This window comes from Phascolarctos cinereus, unplaced genomic scaffold (genome assembly GCF_003287225.1).
Source record: "Phascolarctos cinereus isolate Bilbo 61053 unplaced genomic scaffold, phaCin_HiC Scaffold_726;HRSCAF=1367, whole genome shotgun sequence".
NCBI classification, from domain to species: domain Eukaryota; kingdom Metazoa; phylum Chordata; class Mammalia; order Diprotodontia; family Phascolarctidae; genus Phascolarctos; species Phascolarctos cinereus.
The window spans coordinates 13,320,500-13,341,209 of NW_027556098.1; the positions used below are offsets into that span (position 1 = coordinate 13,320,500).

At 37.2% G+C, this 20,710-nt stretch overlaps 1 long non-coding RNA gene across 1 annotated transcript in view; it reads left to right on the forward strand.

Annotated features, from left to right (window-relative positions):
- LOC110221531 (uncharacterized) overlaps positions 1-16,150 on the forward strand; it is a 28,190-nt gene extending 12,040 nt beyond the window's left edge. Inside the window, exons 2-3 of the long non-coding RNA XR_002328156.2 lie at positions 9,171-9,309; positions 15,281-16,150. This is a non-coding gene — a long non-coding RNA (uncharacterized LOC110221531). The remainder of the gene's footprint in view (positions 1-9,170; positions 9,310-15,280) is intronic.
- Positions 16,151-20,710: the final 4,560 nt, after the last annotated feature.

Genomic DNA, 20,710 nt, shown 5'->3' on the forward strand with positions numbered 1-20,710 from the left:
ACTTCTTAATCCTTTGCAGTCTGGCTTCCCTCCCCACCATTCAAATGAAATTACTCACTTTAAGACCATCAGCGATCTCTTTAAAATGAAGTTAAATGGTCTTTTCTTACCATTCATCCTTCTTGAACTCTTTGCACCATACGACACTGTCAAATAGCCCTTCTTTCTGGCTATTCTTTCCTTCCTAGGTTTTCATGAAATTGCTCTGTCACTCTTCTTATGTGTCATAAAGATCTTTCTCGGTCTCATTGGCAGGGTCATCTTCCATTTACTCCATCCCCATGCCTGGAGGTATTCTAGTGCTCTGTCCTGGGCCCTCTCTTTTTCTGTCTTTGAACAGGCTGTATGTATCTGGAATGCTATTCCTCTTCACATCTGCTTCTCTGAACTAGGTTTCCTTCAAGGCTTAGCCTGAATTCTACCTATCTGGAACCTTTAAAAAATTCCCCTCGTTTTTAGGACCCTCTCCATCACGTCGCATTTCTTTTGCATGTGTCTTTTATTATCTGCGAATCTATAACTCCCCCCCTCAATAGAATGTAAGCTCTTTAAGGATAGGAAATATCTCCATTTTGGATTTGTCACCTCAGTGCCTGGTTATGGGTACCTAGCAGGCATCAGTAAATACTAGTAGAATCAACTACAAAATGAGACTGTCTTGTTAGATAGTCTATGAAGGGCTTTCAAGCTTCAGAATTCTATGATTTTGATTTTGAATTGGCTTACATCCATAACCTTACCTACCTATAAGCAAGGATGTCTTGTCAGTAAATTTCCATTTTATTGTCATTGTTAACCTTATCAGTGTGAAAGAAAGATGAATAATGAAGAACCCCTATACATCTTGGCTCAGTATGTGTATATATATATATATATAATATATATATATATATATATATATATATATATATATATATATATATATATATATGTATATATATTATATGTATATATATATATATATCTACTTCTGAGTCACATCAATAATCCTATTTTTTTAGAGTTCTTGACTTTGAGGAGATGTGTGTATATGTATATCTCAAAGGAGGAGATAAACACAAATATATACATTTATTTGTAGCATATATATGTATATATATACATACACACATACATATATACATATACACACATTGATATTTGTGAGTGTATGTGTGTGTGTGTATCTCCAAACCCATTCTTTTTCCCTCTTAAGACCACACAATTTTAGAACAGAAAGGGATTTTGGAGATCAGCTATCCAAACCCTCCATTTTACAGATGAGGAACTAAGTCCTCAAGAAGCAATGACACATCCAACACCATTTAGTAAAACTCAGATTTGAACCTAATTGTTTATTCCAGATTTGATTCTCTCTACTAAGCTCTATTTTAGTGAAGAAAAAAATTAATGAAAAAGAAAAAAAGTGTTCAAAGTTCTATATGGGGCAGTGGTTAGAGCCCTGGGTCAAGAAGACCTCAGTTCAGATCTAGCCTCAGATATTAACTATGTGACCATGGGTAAGTCACTTAACTTCTGCCTTAGTTTCCTCAACTGTAAAATGGGGATCATAATACCTATACCCAGGGTTATTTTAAGGATCAAATGAGACAATATAAAGTGCTTGGCACAGTGCCTGACACATAGTAGATGCTTAATAAATGCTTATCTCCCCGCCCCCTTCCCCTTATTATCAAGGAGAGAAAGATTAAAGTCAGGTGGGAAGCTGGAATCTTGTAAGGTTTCAGAAAGGAGATTCATATGTGTGTGTGTGTGTGTGTGTGTGTGTGTGTGTGTGTGTGTGCGCGCGCGAGGGTCTGTGTGTGTGTGTGTATAAAATTCAGATACCTTTTAAAGTGATTACAGAGAAAAAGGAAAGAAAACGTTCCTTAAGTTAGTAAGTGGATAGAGGAATATGACCTCCTTTTAAAAAACAAACCATTAAGAAAAACAAAAATAAAAAACAAACATTCCCTGGGGATTTTCCCCCCTCCACTGGGAGTTAATATAATGCTAAGACTATTTATGGCTATGTTTGCACAAGCAAAATGAGCAGGAAAGTTCACGCATTGTGTGGTGAGTTGGATTAATATAGACAGTCAGCAGTAGATAATCAGAGCCCAAATGCTTTTGTTTCTTTAGTTTTCTGGGGCAGGAAGAGTTTATATACTAACAGAGAGCACTGTTGGGGTGGGGGAGAGGAAGACTCTGTGTGTGTGTGTGTGTGTGTGTGTGTGTGTGTGTGTGTGTGTGTGTGTGTGTATATGCTGGTGAATCCACCAGAGTTGTTTTGAAAGCAACATATCTCCTAGCAAGTATTTATTGAATGCTTCTTATGCCTTGCACATAGCCAGTGCCCAGTAAATGTTGAATGAATAAATGTGTGTGTGATAGGGAAAAAGTATGGGAAGTCAGCCCTGTACTCACGGAATTGAGTTGGGGAGACAAGATAAATGGACATGAAAACAACAGTAGTTCTAGAATACATAGGATGTGTTGAAGAATAATGATAAAGGAACTCAGCTGGAGCCAGGTTTTAGAGGAAATTGAAAGCCAAGCAGAAGAGTTTAAATTTGACATAGTAGGAAATAGGAAGCCATTGAAAGTTTTAAGCAAGAGAATGACGTGATGACTACTAGACTGTAAGCTCCATTAAAAACAGGGACTGAATCTTATCTACATTTTACATTTCCCCCAGTGCTCAACAGAAGTTGATGTTTGAAGGATTGTTGTTCAGCTGTTTTTCAGTCGCATCTGACTCTTCATGACCCTATTTGGGGTTTTCCTGGCAAAGATTCTGGAGTGCTCTGCCATTTCCTTCTCCAGCTCATTTTACAGGGGAGTAAACTGAGGCAAACAGAGTTAAATGTTTTGCCCAGGGTCACACTGCTGGTGTCTGAGGCCAGATTTGAACTGAGGAAGGTGAGTCTCCTGACTTGAGGCCTGGCATTAGCCACCTCCTTTTAAAGAGTATATGAATCCAATCCAAGTTCACATTGAATGATGAAATGATGAGTGATTAAAGCAGAATTTAAGGAAGATTAATTTAATAGCTATTCCTAGGATGGAACCTTGGTCACAGTGGAAATGAAAAAGGGCTGGATGACAGAAATGTTTGGTAGGAAAAATTAGCAGGTCTTGGTAACTGATAAGATATAGACAATGATGGATAGGGATGAGTTAAAGATGATTCCAGAATTTTGAGCCTCAGTGTCTGAGAGAATGGTAGTGACATTGACAGTCTAGGAAGTTGGGAGCTGACCCAGTTTTGTGGGGAGGATGGTGAGTTTGGTTTTAGAGATGTTGAGCCTGAGGTGACAGAAAGACAGCCAGGTGGCAAATGTTGTCTAGGCAATTGGTTTCACTGGTTCAGAATTTAACTAAGAGGATAGGACTGGAGATATGAATTTGGGAGTCATGAACAATGGAAGCATGAAGAATGGGTGAACATCCTAGTCTCTTCTATTTTTTTAAACAAATGAAGTGTTTAATTTTTTTTTAGGGTCTCTACACAGATTTTGCAGTTTCTAAGTGATTTGATTGAATTTTGACAAGTAGCCAGACTGGATTATTCCAAAGGCCAAAGAATGCCTAAAAATTCCTTGGGTGACAGGGGGACAGAAAGGGTATAATTTGCTATTCCTGTGTAGATAGCAAAAGTGTCCCTACCGTCTGCCCTTCTCCTTGCTTTGGAACAACCAGGCTTTGCTGATTTACCTGATTTCACAAGAGATTTCTTTGTCTAGTAGGATGTTACAAAAACAATTCATCATTATACAGATTTGCATAAACTCTATCAACTCCTGTCCTCTCAAATGTAATAAAGATAATGACTTTGACCAAATCAGACACTGAAAGCACTGTAGGATCATAGATGTAGAGATGCAAAGGACTTTAGGGACCATCTGGTCCAAAATTGTCATTTTACAGATGAAGGGCTAAGGCCCAGAGATAAAGTGCCCAAGGCCACACAGAAAAGCATGCATCAAAAATTGGATTTGGGCTCAGGTCCTCTGTTTTGGGCAGGGAGATGGTACAGTGGGTAGAGTGCCCGTCCTGGGGTCAGGAAGACCTGAGTCAAATGTGACCTTAGACACTTACTAGCTGTGTGACCTTGAGCAAGTCCCTTAACCCTGTTTACCTCATTTTCCTCATTTCTAAAATGACCTGGAGAAGGAAATGGCAAACCACTGTAGCATCTTCACCAAGAAAACCTCAAATGGGATCACAAAGAGTCAGACATGGCTAAAATAACTGAACAACAACCTATAATTCTAGAACTGGTACATTTTCCATTGAACCATCCCATGGTTCATAAATGCTAGGTAGGATCATAGTTTAGGAAATGGAAGGTGAATCCAGGGTCATGTAGTCCAATCCCCTGATTTACAGTCTCAGAGAGCATGTGACTTGCCCAGAGCCACACTGGATTAATAAGCAGCAAAAGTGGGGATTTGAACTCAGGTTCCGGGTTTCCAAATCTAGCAAACTTTCCAATGCACCACATTGCTTCTTTTTAACAATTTTTGGAATGAAATTATCATGCTCTCATTTAGGCCTGACCTCTATGTATTTTCTTTGTAGTAGAACATTCCTTTTGTGGATCTACTAGAGCACATCCTGCGACTTTAAAAAGTAATTGAAATAACGAACAGCAGGGTGTATCCTATAACAGAGTCATTATTTTTTCCCTGGCTTTACGAAACGATTTTGCTTGGCTTCTAGAACAAAACATGATATCAAACCAAGGGACAGAATGTCTCTTTGGGTGGGTGGGGGGAGTGGAAGAAGGGAGAAAAATACAACCCATAATGTTGGAATGGAAGACATATAGACTATTTTCCCTTGCAGTTTCAAGATCCTACTGAAGATTGTAAATTAAATGTTTTTGTTTTGCGTGCATAGCAGGTTTGAAAATTGTGTAGAGTAGAATAAACACCATCATTAGCAAGACCAGATAAACAGATCTATGGGGGGAAAATCCAGGCAATTAGTTATTATTATGTAAAAATATGAGTATTTTCTTTTGAATGTATGGTTATCTTTTCAAAGACATCATTAACTCCAAACAGGACATTCCTTCCAAGCCCTTTCAAAATACTGTCTCTGAAAAGAGATTGCAGATTGCTACTGGTTTTTAGATGCATTCTATGTACCTGAGGAAAATCTTGAGGGAGAAGTTCTCAGATGTTTGCCTCCCCTAAAGCTGGTATGCAAATATTTCAGAACCAAGATCGAAAAATGAATAGTGACAGATGAATAGCCGTCCAGAAAGCAAAGATAATCAATGAGTCTTGAAAAGACTCCCTCCTGCCAGAGTCTGGATACATTAGGCAACATCTGCAGGGCTGGGTTTGGGTTCTTGGGGGCACTGCAGGAGTGCATTGTGGGAATGTTCCCTTTTCTATACTGTTCTAAATATCTCAAAGAAACCATGGCCTTCCAGAATCCCCTGGAAATGACAGATTGGACTGCAAATTACACCCTCGGGCATTTACAGTATTGCCAGGTCTAAAAGTAGCTTGGAAATTTTTTTTTTTCTCTTCTAGCTAGAGGAGATAACTAGATCCTTGTGATTCATCTTGTTCCAGTTCGTTGGATAGACTTGTGTAATTGAACTTTGACTGTTCGTGTGTCAACAAACTCTGAGTTGACTGAACTTTTCCTCTTCAAATAGGTTTGTTTTGGTGCTGAGGAGAGACAGCCCATGCTAAGCTATACTTCAAGAATGACAATGCAGCTCCTAATTGATGCAGCATGTAGCAATCATTTTTACATAGAAGGAGGATCATAGAGGGGATCTCAGAGGTCATCTAGGACAATTGCTTCGTTTACAAGGTCAGGAAACAGGAGCAAGGAAAATGACTTGTCTAAGGTCATATGAGGAGTTAGTGGTGGAACCATGATTCAAAGCCAGGCCCTTTGATTGGAAATCCATCCTACTTTCTATTGCCCAATACTGCCTCCTTTGAGTATCTTTCAGATACTTAAAGAAATTGTACTGTGCTTGGCACTGAAAACTTGCCACTATTGTCTTTGAGGTCATTTCACTGTGATACTTCATGGAGCCTTGTATAAGCTTAGGAAGGGTCTTTCTTTGAGATATCACCTTATGTCTTCCTTATATTCTATCATTTGAAAACAAGGTCTTCCTAACAGAATCTAGGTTATAAAAGGAATTATAAATGCAGAAATTGCAATGGCTCTCTCGTGTCCAAAATGCCTGCCTTTCTTTCAAACTGTTGTGATTTAGGCCCATCTTGCCTGTCTAACTTTACTTCTCATTACAGACACATCCGTTGTGTGTGTAGGACCATTTTCTTGATTATGTACTGATTAACACGTGCTTCTCTGTCTTGGTTCATGCTGTTCTACCCTCTTCCCTTGTGAGAATAAATCCATCTTTACCTCTTTAAAACCTTTCCTTCCTCTTACACCAAGTTAACACTCTAAATTCTCCAAGAAACACTTTTTCAACTCCTCTGGCCCATAGTAATATTTCTTTCCTTTTTTCCTTAATAGTATTTTATTTTTCCCCAATTACATGTAAAGATAGTTTTCAACATTCATTTTTGTAAAATTTTGAGTTCCAAATTTTTCTCCCTCCCTCCCTTCCCTTCCCCCTCCCCAAGACAGCAAGTAATCTGATATAGGCTATACATGTACAATTGTGTTAAACATATTTCCACATTAGTCATGCTGTGAAAGAAGAATCAGAATAAAAGGGAAAAGCCACGGAAAACAAAAAAAAAGTGAAAATAGTATGCTTTGTTCTGCATTCAGACTCCATAATTCTTTCTCTGGATATTGTTAGCGTTTTCCATCATGAGTCTGTTGGAGTTGTCTTGGATCATTTTATTGCTGAGAAGAGCTAAGTCTAGCCTAGGTAATCATTACACAATGTTGCTATTGCTGTGTGCAGTGTTCTACTGGTTCTGCTCACTTCACTCAGTATTGGTTCATGTAAGTCTTTCCAGGTTTTTCTGAAATCTGCCTGCTCATAATTTCTTATAGCACAATAGTATTCCATTGTATTCTACAATGTATACTACAGCTTGTTTAGCCATTCACCAACTGATGGCCATTCCCTCAATTTTTAATTCTTGGCCATCACAAAAAGGGATGCTATAAATATTTTTGTACGTGTATGTCCTCTTCCCTTTGTTATGACCTATTCGGGATGGTAGTGGTGTTGCAGGATCAAAGGGGATGCATAGCTTGGTTGCTCTTTGGACATAGTTCCAAATTGCTCTCCAGCATGGTTGGATCAGTTCACAACTCCTCCAACAATGCATTAGTGTTCCAATTTTCCCATTGTCTTCTGCAACATTTATTACTTTCATTTTCTGTCATATTAGCTAATCTGATAGATGTGAGGTGGTACTTCAGAGTTGTTTTAATTTGCATTTCTCTAAAATCAATAGTGATTTATACCATTTTTTCATATGATTATAGATAGCTTTAATTTCTTCATTTGAAAACTTCCTATTTTTATCCTTTGACCATTTATCAATTGGGGAATGACTTGTATTCTTGTAAATTTGACTCAGTTCTCTATATATTTTAGAAATGAGGCTTTTATCAAAAACACTGACTGTACAAATTATTTCCCTTCTTTCTGCTTTTCTTTTAATCCTGGTTGCATTGTTTTTGTTTGTGTAAAACCTTTTTAATTTAATGAAATCAAAATTATCCATTTTGCATTTCATAATGTGCTCTATCTCTTGTTTGGTCATAAATTTTTCCCTTCTCCATAGATGTGACAGGTAAACTATTCCTTGCTCTCTGAATTTGCTTATGATATCATCCTTTATGTCTAAATCATGTACTCATTATGACATTGTTTTGGTATAGAGTGTGAGATGTTGGAGCAGCTAGGTGGCACAGTGGATAGAGCACTGGTCCTGAAGTCAGGAGGACCTGGGTTCAAATCCGGCCTCAGACCAAACACTTGACGCTTACTAGCTGTGTGACCCTGGGCAAGTCACTTAACCCCAATTGCCTAAAAATAAAATTAAAAAAAAAAGAACTTGTTTAGAGTGTGAGGTGTTGGTCCATGACTAGTTTCTGCCATACTATTTTCCAGTTTTCCCAGCAATTTTTGTCAAATAGTGGGTTCTTATTCCAGAAACTAAAGTCTTTGGGTTTATCAAACACTAGAGTAGTATAGTCACTGATTACTGTGGCTTGTGTACCTAATCTAGTATGCTGATCTACCACTCTATTTCTTAGACAGTACCAAATAGTTTTGATGACTGCTGCTTTATAATATAGTTTTAGATCTGGTATGGCGTAGGCCACCTTCCTTTGCATTTTTTTAACATTAATTCTCTTGATATTCTTGACCTTTTGTTCTTCCACGTGAATTTTGTTATTATTTTTCCAGCTCTATAAAATGATTTTTGGTAGTTTGATTGGTATGACACTGAATAGGTAAATTAATTTAGGTAGAATTTTTATTATTTTAGCTCAGCTTACCCATGAGCAATTGATATTTTCCTGATTGTTTATGTCTGACTTTATTTGTGTGAAAAGTGTTTTGTAATCGTGTTCATATAATTCCTGGGTTTGTCTTGGCAGGTAGACTTCCAAATATTTCATAATGTCTACAGTTATTTTAAATGGAATTTCTCTTTCTATCTCTTGCTGCTGGGCTTTGTTGGTAATATATAGAAATGCTGATGATTTATGTGGGTTTATTTTATATCCTGCAACTTTGCTAAAGTTGTTAATTATTTCAAGTAGGTTTTTAGTTAGTTCTCTAGGAGTCTCTAAGTATGCCATCATATCATCTGTAAAACATAGTAATCTTTCTTCTGAATCCTGATTGTGCTTTAAATTAGAACTAGGAAAAGGGAAGGGAATATGAATTTATATAGCACCTACTACACTCCAGATACTATGCTGAGCTCCTTACCAAAATATTATCTCGTTTAATCCTCATAACAACCCTGCAACACAGTTAAGGACATGGAGGAAAACAGAGGTTAAGTGACTTGCCCAGAGTCACACAAGCTAGTTAAGTGTCTGAGGCTGGATTTGAACTCAAGTCTTTCTGTCTCCAGTACCAGCTCACTACCCATTATGACTCTTAGCTACCTCTAATACTTTTTAAACATCTATTGTTCTCCTTATTTTATGGTGCTAATTATGCTTACCAAATAGATTTTTAAATATTGTGTCATATCCAGGTTTGAGCCCATCATCACAGAATCACAGGCTCTCAGAATGTCAGAGTATGAAAGGAGATCAGAGGCCCCTGAATTCCCCTATAATGCACCCGCCAAAAGGTCATCCTGCCTTTATTTGGAGACCTCCAGTGATGGGAAGGTAATGGTACTATAAACCTTTGTTGATTAAATGGGTTATTGAAATGTATACAGAGAACAAATGAGAATTCTTTGTAACAATTGAATGATGAAATGCTATGAGGAAATATAATCTCTGGTCCCTAGGAAAAATGTATGTGAAGTAATGAGTAATGATATATTTATTACCACTTACAAAAGAGTGTCTAGTTTCCTATTATGCCTTTCTCCCTTCAGGACAGTTGGAGGGCATGCGGCTTCTGTAACCGATTCTTAGGTTTTAACATCTGGGCCTAGTAAGTCAAGCATTTTCAGTGCAAGACAATTAGCTCAGGAATTTGACTCTCTCAGAATCTGGGTCTCTTAATTTTCAGTATAGGTATTTTACTCAGTGCATGCAGAAGACTTTAGTCACTTAGAATGGTAGAGAAAATTCTTGTTTTGTTGACATGCAGAGAATGCTTTGCATTTGAAATGTATTAAATGGCTGAGTGTTGGTAGTATTTCCACATATTTATAGTTCAGTAGAATAAAGATGAGTAACCCAAAGCCTCTCCAACATTGTGTTTTACTCACATGGCCTTCTGAAACATTAGGTTTTCTAAAAACCAGACTTATATTTTCTAGGTAGAAAGAACAGAGAAGCAGTAATTTACATAGTTCTGAGAATTATAAGGTAATCCTGGTATTTATCAATTGTTCATAAAACCTGCATTGGTTTTGCTCAATTTACTGAACACTTTAGGGGACTTAAATACTCAAAAAAAATTGACAAAAAATTCTTTAAATAAATAGGTGGTTCACTTGAACACTAACGACTTTGGATACTTGTGGTAAAGCTGTTTAGTTATTAGTCTAGAAAAAAAAACATATCATGACTCATTTAGCCTCAAACAGAAGTAAGAGAATTGACTTTTGTCATCCACTGGTTGCCTCTGGAAAACTAGCAGCTGTACAATACTACAATATCAAGGAGAAGTGAACTGGGAAGTAACCTGAAACAGGAATTGGGAACTGGTTAAAACTGGGATGAAGAGGGTTTTCATGTGCTGGAGGTCTTTATGTAAGGAGGGCTAGATGACCACTTGTCAGCTATGTTTTAGAGTGGAGTTTTTACTAAGTTAGACCAGATGGCCTCTGGGATTCAACTCTGAGATTCTATGATGCCTTGAAAATTTGGCTCTGGCATACTAACATTTGGCTAGAATTGAGATGTCAAAAATCACAGTTTTAGTTGAATGTTTAAGGGAACAAAAGGTCAAGACCAGCTGAATATAGGCAGGAGCTCAGTCCATTTCTTATTTTTTTAAATTAAATTTTGTTTTTATTTTCAATGTCAAATTCTTTCCCTCTCTCCTCTCTCTTCCCCACTCATTGAGAAGGCAAGAAAAATGATTCCCAGAATGTGGTCAATTTGGAGACAACATTAGGAACTTCTCAGTATTTATACGGTCTTGCAAACTAGGTTATTTCCCCCCCTGTATCTGCAATTTTCATGCCTCTTTGATGGACAAGACAAGATAACTTCAGTTCCAACTTCCAAATGTGGTTTGAAAAGATGATTCCATTTGGGGAAACAGGAGAAAGAGAAACCAGTAGACAATGAGTTTGTGAATCACAAACCTAGTACAAAGGGATGATAGAACAATTGTGAGCTCACTCTGTGGTCAGCTGCTAGGATTGTCTCCTAAAATCCTAAAATTTTATTCTTTAAAAGGTAGATAAAACTTTGAGGGGAACTGTTATTTTGGTCTTTATTGACCAGCAAGAAGAACTAATGCTGATGTAGAAATGATTTTGGAAAGAAGTGAGCAGTCCATTTTAGTGATTTTTGAGATGAGATTTCCCTATCTCAGCTGGGCCAGAAATTCAGTGGTAACACATGGGCTAGATCCCAGTATTAATTAGTAAGGAAGCTTTAACCTGCTCCATTTTTTTTTTCTGACATGACCCTGTTTGCCTCTGCTTAGGCAGCCTGGTGGCTGTCTACCTTGGACTTAGTTCAGACACTGATCTGCGTTAGCTCTACTGCAGTTTAGAACATCTGAACTAAACCAATGCACCAGACTCAGGCTCCCCAGCAGTAGGGATGACAGGCGTGCACCTCCATTTTGGAGCTTTTAATGAGAAAGAGGAGGAAGAGGGGGAAAAGGAAGAAGAAAAAGAGGAAAAGGAAAGAGAACATAAAAGGAGGAAGAGGAGAAGAATCTGTGTATAGTCTACTATGTAACTTGAATATGAAAAGAGCAGGTTTCAGAATTCAGAGAAAGGGTAGGTAGAATCCAATGGTTTAACTACCTGAAGGGGAAGTTGACCACAAGGGGCATCATTCTTTCAAGAATGATATTCCAATGAAATCTATACAAATAATTCTGACAAGGAAGAAAAAGAACTGTTTAAAAGACCAATGTGGCTGAACAGAAAACTGTTTAACTGAGGCAGCTAGATGGCACAGTGGATAGAGCACCGGCCCTAAAGTCAGGAGGACCTGAGTTCAAACCCGGCCTCAGACCAAACACTTGACACTTACTAGCTGTGTGACCCTGGGCAAGTCACTTACCCCCAATTGCCTAAAAGTAATAAAAAAAATTTTAAAAAAAAGAAAGAAAACTGCTTAACCAACTTATATTTTAAAGAGATGTGTAAAGAAGATGGAAACAGGGGGATGGAGTTAAGATGGCAGAATGAAAGCAGTGACTTGCTTGAGCTCTCCCCCAAACCCTTTTAAATACCTATTAAAAATGGCTCTAAACAAATTCTAAAGCAGCAGAACCCACAAAAATAGATCCACGGGAGATAATTTGAAAATTATTGGACTATCTGAAAGCCATGATCAAAAAAAGAGCCTAGACATCATCTTTCAAGAAATTATCAAGGAAAACTGCCCTGATATTTTAGAACCAGAGGGGAAAATAGGAATTGAAAGAATCCACCAATCTCCTCCTGAAAGAGATCCCCAAAAGAAAACTCCCAGGAATATTGTAGCCAAATTCCAAAGTTCCCAGGTCAAGGAGAAAATATTACAAGCTGCCAGAAAGAAACAATTCAAGTATTGTGGAAACACAATCAGGATAACACAAGAATTAGCAGCTTCTGCATTAAGGGACCGCAGGACATGGAATATAATATTCCAGAGGGCAAAGGAGATAGGATTCCAACCAAGAATCACCTACCCAGCAAAACTGAGTATAATCCTTCAGGGGAAAAAATGGTCATTCAGTGAAATAGAGGACTTTCAAGCATTCTTGATGAAAAGACCAGAGCTGAATAGAAATTTGACTTTCAAATACAAGACTCAAGTGAAACATGGAAGAGGTAAATAGGAAAGAGAAATCATAAGAGACTTATTATGGTTGAACTGTTTACATTCCTACATGGAAAGATGATGTTTCTAACTCATGAGATCTCAGTATTAGGGTAGTTGGAGGGAAAAAATTTTATGTTATGTGTGTGTGTGTGTGTGTGTGTGTATGTGTGTATATATAATATATATATTCTATATTCTATATTCTATATATAGAATATAGAATATATATATTGTGTGTGTATATTATATATATATATACACATATATACATATATATACATATATATTATATATATGTAGGCAGGTAGGTAGATAGAGGGTACAGGGTGAGTTGAAGATTAAGGGGTCATATCTGGAGAATAAAATTAAGGGATGAGAGAGGATTATACTAGGAGAAGAAGAAAGGGAGAGGTAGAACAGGGTAAATTATCTCACAAAAAAAAAAACAGAAAAGAAAAGGCTCTTGCAGCGGGGGGAAAACAGGGGAAGGTGAGAGGGAATGAGTGAATCTTATTCTCATAGGATTTGGTTTAAGGAGGGAATAACATACACATTCAATTGGGTATGGAAATCTGTCTTACCCTATAGGAAAATAGGGGGAGAAGGGGACAAGAGAGCAGTGGGATGATAGAGAGGAGGGCAGGCTGGGAAAGGGGGGGTAATCAGAAGCAAATACTTCTGAGAAGGGACATGGTCAAAAGATAGAATAGAATAAATGGAAGGGTAGGATAGGATTAAGGGAAATAGAGTTAGTTTTTCACAACATGGCTACTATGGAAGTGGTTTGCATAACTGCACATGTATAACCTATATTGAGTTGCTTGCCTTTTCAATGAGGGTGGGTGGGGAAGGAGGAGGAGAGAAAATGTGGAACCCAAAGTTTTAAAAACATATGTTTAAAAAAAATGTTTTCACATGCAACTAGGAAATAAGAAATACAGGAAATGGGGTACAGAAGTTTATCCTGCCCTACAGGAAAATAGAAGGGGAAGGGGATAAGAGAAGGGGTGCAGAGATTGAAGAGAGGGCAGACTAGGAGAAGGGATATTCAAAATGCATGCCATCTTGGGGTGGGGGGGAGGGGCGAGATGGGGTGAAAATTTGGAACTCAAAATCTTGTGGAAGTAAATGTTGAAAACTAAAAATGAATAAATTTATATTAAAAATTAAAAATAATAAAAGGAGAAAAAAAGAAGATGGAAACAAGGTTAGTTAACTAAAGACAAATACAAAAGCATGGCTTGGTGGTCCTAGATGAATAGATATAGGAAGGAATGCTAAAGTTCTGAATGAACTAGCAAATATTGGAGGAGGCTGTGTGGGACAGTGGAAAGAGCACTGTTAGAGAGTCAGGGTTTGAATCTTGCCTCTGCCATCTGGGTGACTTTAAGCAGATCATTTAACCTTCCTTTTCTATAAAATGTGGAATTTGGGCAAGATGGCCCTGTAATACTTAGATCTGTAATCCTCTGACAACAAAAAGTTTCTTTTTTTAAGTTACGTGGGGAAAAAGAAGAGGATTATCATTATTAGTGATAGCTAGCTGGCACGGTGGATAGAGTTCCAGTCTTGGAGTCAGGAAGATACCTCTTCCTAAGTTCAAATCTGGCCTCAGACACTTACTATCTGTGCCACTCTGGGTAAGTCACTTAACCTTGTTTGCCTCAGTTTCCTCATCTGTAAAATGAGCTAGAGAAGGAAATGGTAAACCACTCCAGTATCTTTACCAAGATGTAACCCCAGTTGTGGTCACAAAGAGTCGGGCACAACTGAAAATTACTGAACAATGATAAACATTACTGTTAATGGTAATAACATTTCTATAACACTTTAACTTAATCTTTACAACAATCCTAAGAAGTAGATGCTATTATTATTCCTTTTTTTCCTTACAGATGAGGAAACTGAGGCTGAAAGAACCTAAGTGATTCGCTCAAGGTCAAATAGCTAGTAAATATATAAGGCAGAATTTAAATGACCATCTTTTAAAGATGTATCCAATTCCAGTACTCTATCAACTATGCTATTTGGCTGGGATAAAATGAAAGAACATATGTAAAATATTTTGCAAACCTTAAAACACTACGTAAATGCTAGCTATTATTATCAAAAATGAAAGAGGACTGTTACTCAGGGAAGATGGGTTGATGATAATGTGAAATAGAGAGAAGGCAGAATTACTTCATATTTTTCTTCTGTTTTCTCTTCCAAAGAAAACAATCTTTGAATGAAAAAAGGATGGAACAAAAATTTATAAGAGGGAATTGAAGTCCAAGAGAAGTGAATGGGTATCAAGAGATCATCTTTCTGCTCTCAATGAATTTTATTTGACTAAGCCTGGATGAACCATATCAAGTTGTGAAAGAATTGGCAAATACAATTGCTGAGCCACTGTCAGTGACTTTTGAATGAGAGATTTTTGCAGAACTGAAGATTCCCAGTTTCACAAGAGGCTAGTGAACTTGAATTCACATAATGTCAAAATTCTAGCATATAAAATTACAGGGAAGATCTAAAATTTTCTAAATAGAAAGAACCCAAATAATAATAATAACTAGCATTTATATAGCACTTACTATATGACAGATACTGTGCTATGCACTTTATAAGTGTTATTTCATTTTTTCCTCGCAATAACCTTGGGAGATAGGTGCTATTATTATCCCTATTTTTTTTTTTTTTATAGATGAGGAAATGGAGGAGGAAAACAGAGGTTTGACTTGCCCAAGATCACATAGCTACATTATGTCTGAGGTTGGATTTCACCTCAGATCTTCCTGATTCCAGGCCCAGAACTTTATCCACTGAATCACCTAGCATCATCAAGAGCAGGTCATGCCAGACTAACTTTGTTTCTTTTCTTCATAGAACTTCAGAGTTGAAAGGGACCGTAACGTCCATCTCATTCAAACTTAAATTGCTCTTAACTTTCCGTCTTCAATATCTTCAGCAAGGGTTCATCTAATCTTTGCTTGAAGATGGTCCAATCCCTATCTCTAGGTTCTAGAAAAATCTATGAGTTCCAACTAATAGATGCTTCAGACAGTTGGATACTTCTCCAGAGATCTCCCTTTTTCAGTACTCTTGTGATACTTCTCATTTTAATAAAGAACATGACTCAATTAAGTGCTGATGGTCCTTAGCACCTACTAAGCTCCCTTCTAAGAGGAGGGTGTCCAAGTAGAAAGGATGGAAAAAAGGAATATTAGGAACTGGAATGCCAAATATAATAATCAAGATGGTAGCAGCAACTCAATTCAGATTAGGTGACAGCATGAAACAAACACTCCATTTTTTTGAAGGGTACATGTTAAAAGTAGGATTGAGGAAACACCTCGTTTTAGTGGGTAAATATTATTTCAAGAGATCCTTTTAAAATCTTAAGCTATTACTTTGCTACACAGTGTGTTATAATTTGAATGTAAATGAAAAGAATGTAAGAATGAATTGCAAAGTCTTATTAGTACCTGAGAAGGATAATGATCTAGAGTTTTTAAAGATTGAGAGAAATGGATTTTAAAAATGGATTTAAAAATAAAGCTAATTAGAAGGCTGATGGTGGTTCATGTCATTTCTTGTTCATAGAGGGAAGCTTTAATAATAACAGCAACAATAATAATAATGAAATGTTTAATGCTTCTCATTCTGGCAAAGATATCATCTGGCAATTGCACATTTTTATCTGGTTACTATCATCCCTGATTTCCTCCTGGAAATCCTTGCTGATAATTGTTTTGTGAACAGTGTGATCTGACTGCTGTTCTAGATGAAAGATTAAAATTAACCTAAGTAATGGGTACACCAGCTTAGGGAAGAGAATTTGATCTGAAATATCACCCCAAACACAAATTAAACTGAATGTTAAACCCTTAATTTTTATTATCTGGTTTGGATAATCATAAGACCATAGAACCTTAGAGTTAGAAAATATTCCAGGTGACCCAGAGGTCATCTCGTCCAGAGGTGTCCAACACAAGGCCTATGGGCTGCATGAGGCCTGCAGCAGCCTTGAGTATATCCTGAGCCAGATTAAAATGTAATTGGAAAATATTTAACAAAATAAACAGAAATACAATAAAACATAGATAATACATTTAAAAACTAAATCAATATGTGGGTGCAGGTGTCATATGTATGAATTAACGGCCCCTCCCTTTCTATTTGAGTTTGACACCATCATGTGCGTCATGGTTATTTAGCCTCTGCTTCCAGCAATGGTAGACTATTTCAAGAGATAATTCATTTCGTTGTTGGGAAGATCTTGCACGTAATTAGCTGAAATCTGCCTCCCTGTCACTTCTACCTATTGGTTCAACTTGTGTGCTCTGAAGCCATAGACAGCAAGCCTAATTTTTCAATCAGTTGACACCAGTTAAAATATAGGAGGATGGCTATCATGTGTCATTTAGACCTTCTGTACTCAGGATTCTGTTAAATCAGCCAGCAAGATTTTATTAAGCACTGCTATGTTTGGGAATGCAAAGCCAAAAGTGAAACTGTCCCTGTCCTTAAGGAGATAACATTTACACATATACACACATATACACATATGTGTATGTATACACACACATACACATATGTATATATGTGTTGTGTAGTTGTTTTTTAGTCATTCAGCCGTGTCCAACTCTTTGTGATCCTGTAAACCAAATCATGCCAATACTATTCATGAGGTTTTCTTGGCAAAGATACTGGAGTTGTTCGCCATTTTATTCTCCAGTGGATTAAGGCAAACAGAGGTTAAGTGACATGCCCAGTTCACACAGCTAGTAAGTGTCTGAAGCTGAATTTGAATCCAAGTCTTCCTGATTCCAGGCTTAGTGCTCTATCCGCTGAGTTACCTAACTGCTATGCACACATGCACACACTGACACATATGTATACATATATGTATAGATGCGTGTATACAATACACTAACATATATATATAATGTGTATATATAAACAAATATATGCATATACACACATATATATGAATGACGCATTTTCTTCAGCTATAACATATGTGACATAATTTTGAGATCTTTCACTCTCATAGTCTTTCTTCAGCTTGTGAATTCCTTTTAAAATAAGACACTCCAAATGCTTATTAAGCATATGGTCTGATTAACAGAGTACAGTGAAACTGTTGTTTCTTTTATTCTGAACATTGATGCTTCTGTTAATGCAGCCTAAGGTTGTGTTGTCTTTTTTGACAGTCAGATCACACTGTTCATAAAATCATAGTGCATCATAGTTAGAAGAGACCACAGAATCATCACAATGTAATAATAATAGCTTATTTATATAGTGCTTTAAGGTTTGCACAGAACGTTACATATGTTTTCTTACTTGGTCCCCACAATAAGCCTATGAGGTAGAGATGCTATTATTATCCCAATTTTATAGATGAGAGGACTGAGGCAGAGGTTAAGTGACTTTGACCAAGCTCACATAGAAGTGTGTGAAGTAGGATTTGAACTCTAGTCTTCCTTGAGCTCTAAAGTCCACACTCTAGCCACTGTGCCACCTAGCTGCTTATATTTTTGAGTGACTTGCTTATGGTCACAGAGCTAGTAAGTGCCGAATGCAGGATTTGAACCCAGCTTTCTCTTGACTCCAGGTCCAAACCTCTTTCTGCTATGCCGTGATGCTTGTCGAAGTGGAAAGAATACTGTTTTTCAAGCACTAAGGTCAAATCTCTGCCACTTGATGATTTGGGGCTAGGTTTCATCTTCTGTGAAGTGAGGGGTTGGATGAGATAATATATAAGGTCCGTTCTAGGTCTGAACTCTACTACCATCATTGGTTATTTGGTCAAATCCACACTTGAATTAGAATTCCATCTATTCTCCAACATTCTTTATAGGTGGTTACAACCTTGAAGACCTCAACAAATAAGATATTTCTGACTGCAGCCCATTCCACTTTTGTTTATCAATGATTGCTAGCAGGTTTTTTCCATAAAAAAGCCAGAAATCTCTCCTCAACTTCTCTGCATTGTTGTTAGTTCTACTTGCTTGCTTGGGATCAAGCAAGAAGTTTATTATTTTTCCTTCATTACAGCCTTTCAAATACTTGAAGACAATGGTTATGTTTCCTTTAAGTCTTCAATTTTTAGCAGTTATTTCTGACTCTTGGTGATCCCAATTGGGGTTTTCTTGGTAAAGGTACTGGAGCGGTTTGCTGTTTCCTTCTCCAGCTCATTTTAGAGATGGGAAACTAAGGCAAACAGGGTTAAATGACTTGCCCAAGGTCACACAGCTAGTAAGTGTCTGAGGCTGGATATGAACTTAGGAAAATGAGTCTTCATGACTCCAGTCCCAGGGTTCTCTTCACTGTGACACTTATCTGCCCTAAAAATCCCTAAGGTTCTTCAACTTATCTTTGAATGGTTTTCAGTCTCACTCATCCTCCTAGTCAACAAGCTGTGGACATGCTCCAACTCATTAATGTCCTTCCTGAACTTTCACATTTAGGAAGGAACACAGTTTTAGATATGATCTGGCCAGGGCACAGTATAGTAGGACTAGCTCATGTTTCCTTTGCTCTGGACATAATGCGTCTTTAATACACCTAAGATCTTGTTAGCTTTCGTGGCCTGCCTTGTCACATTGTTGACTTTACATTGACCATAAAGTCCACTAAAACTCCCAAATCTTTTTTTCTGCACAACCTGTTGTAAGGTTGTGCAGTTAATTTTTTGAAACCCAGTGTTGGACTTTATATTTATCTCTATTAGATTTTATCTTATTTGATTTGACTCATTGTTTTAGCCTTTTGAGATCTTTTTTGTTCTTGATTTTTTTTACCCATTGTTTCAGTTATATATTTTAGCTTTTTATCTTTTGTAAACTTGATAAGCCTACCATTTGTGTCTTCATCCAAGTTATTAGCAAAAAGAAATAGCAATGCCAGTTGACTCATATTTTGCTTACAATCAACTGAAACACTATATTTCTAATATTTTGAAAACATTTTTATTTAAAGTTTTAAGTTCTAAATTCTATCCCTCCCTCCCCTATCTACTCCCTGAGATGGTAAGCAATCACATATAGGTCATACATGTGAAATGCTATATTTTTACATGAAATATAATCTAGCCATATAGCTACCCTATCTTGGCCTTATTGTTGTTTGGTCATTTTCAGTTGTGTCTGATCCTTCAGACCCCTTTTGGAGGTTTTCTTGGCAAAGATACTGGAGCAGTTTTCCATTTCCTTCTCTAGCTCATTTTACAGATGAAGAAACTGAGGCAAACAGGGTTAGGTGACTGGCCTAGGCTCACACAGCTAGTAAGTGTCTAAGGTCGCATTTGAACTCAGTGCTCTATCCACTGCACCACCTAGCTGCCATACTATGCCACTTAGCTGCCCTAACTTGACATTATGTCCTTGATTTTTTAGCCTGTATGAAGGATTTTATATTTATTCTTATTTCTTTCTTTGTTCTCTTCTTTTCTTTCTTTCTTTTTTAAAAGGTGTACTTACTCTGCAGATATAACAAGAATGGGAGTTCAAATACTTCCTTTTCCTCAACACCTGGGGGATGTACTGTTTTTATTACTTTTAGGATCCTGATTTCATCATCTGTTTAATTATCTATCTCTGTTAGCTTACTGATGGCCCTAGATTCAGCAAACATGTCTAAATATTGTTGGCCAACCCCTTTCTTGTAGATAAGTGGCCCCAGCCTTAGCAACCTTAATTAAACCCTCCTTCTTAGGAGTATGCATATGTCGTTTTCCTCAGTCTGAAATTAATTAAACTTTTGCATGTCCTGACTCTCCAGTCTCTTGCCTGCTTTGTTTATTTGGCTTCAGCCCACAAGTTAGAGGCCGGTTCTGCTCCAGTTGACACATGCCATCAATGTCTTTATGCAAACCTATTTAAAAAAAATCAACAGGACTGAGGACAGAAAGTCCTACAGGATGTATTGGAGACCTCCTTTTAGCTTTACATCAGTCTATTTATTCATCAATCTTTCAGTATGGCTTTTCAAGCCACCTAACTGTTCTATCATCCAGTCCCCTTCTATCCATCTTGTTCACAAGGACATTCTGAGAAACTTTGTCATATGCCTTAATGAAATCCAGATATATGACTCCTATATTTTTCTGTGATCTAGCAGTATATTG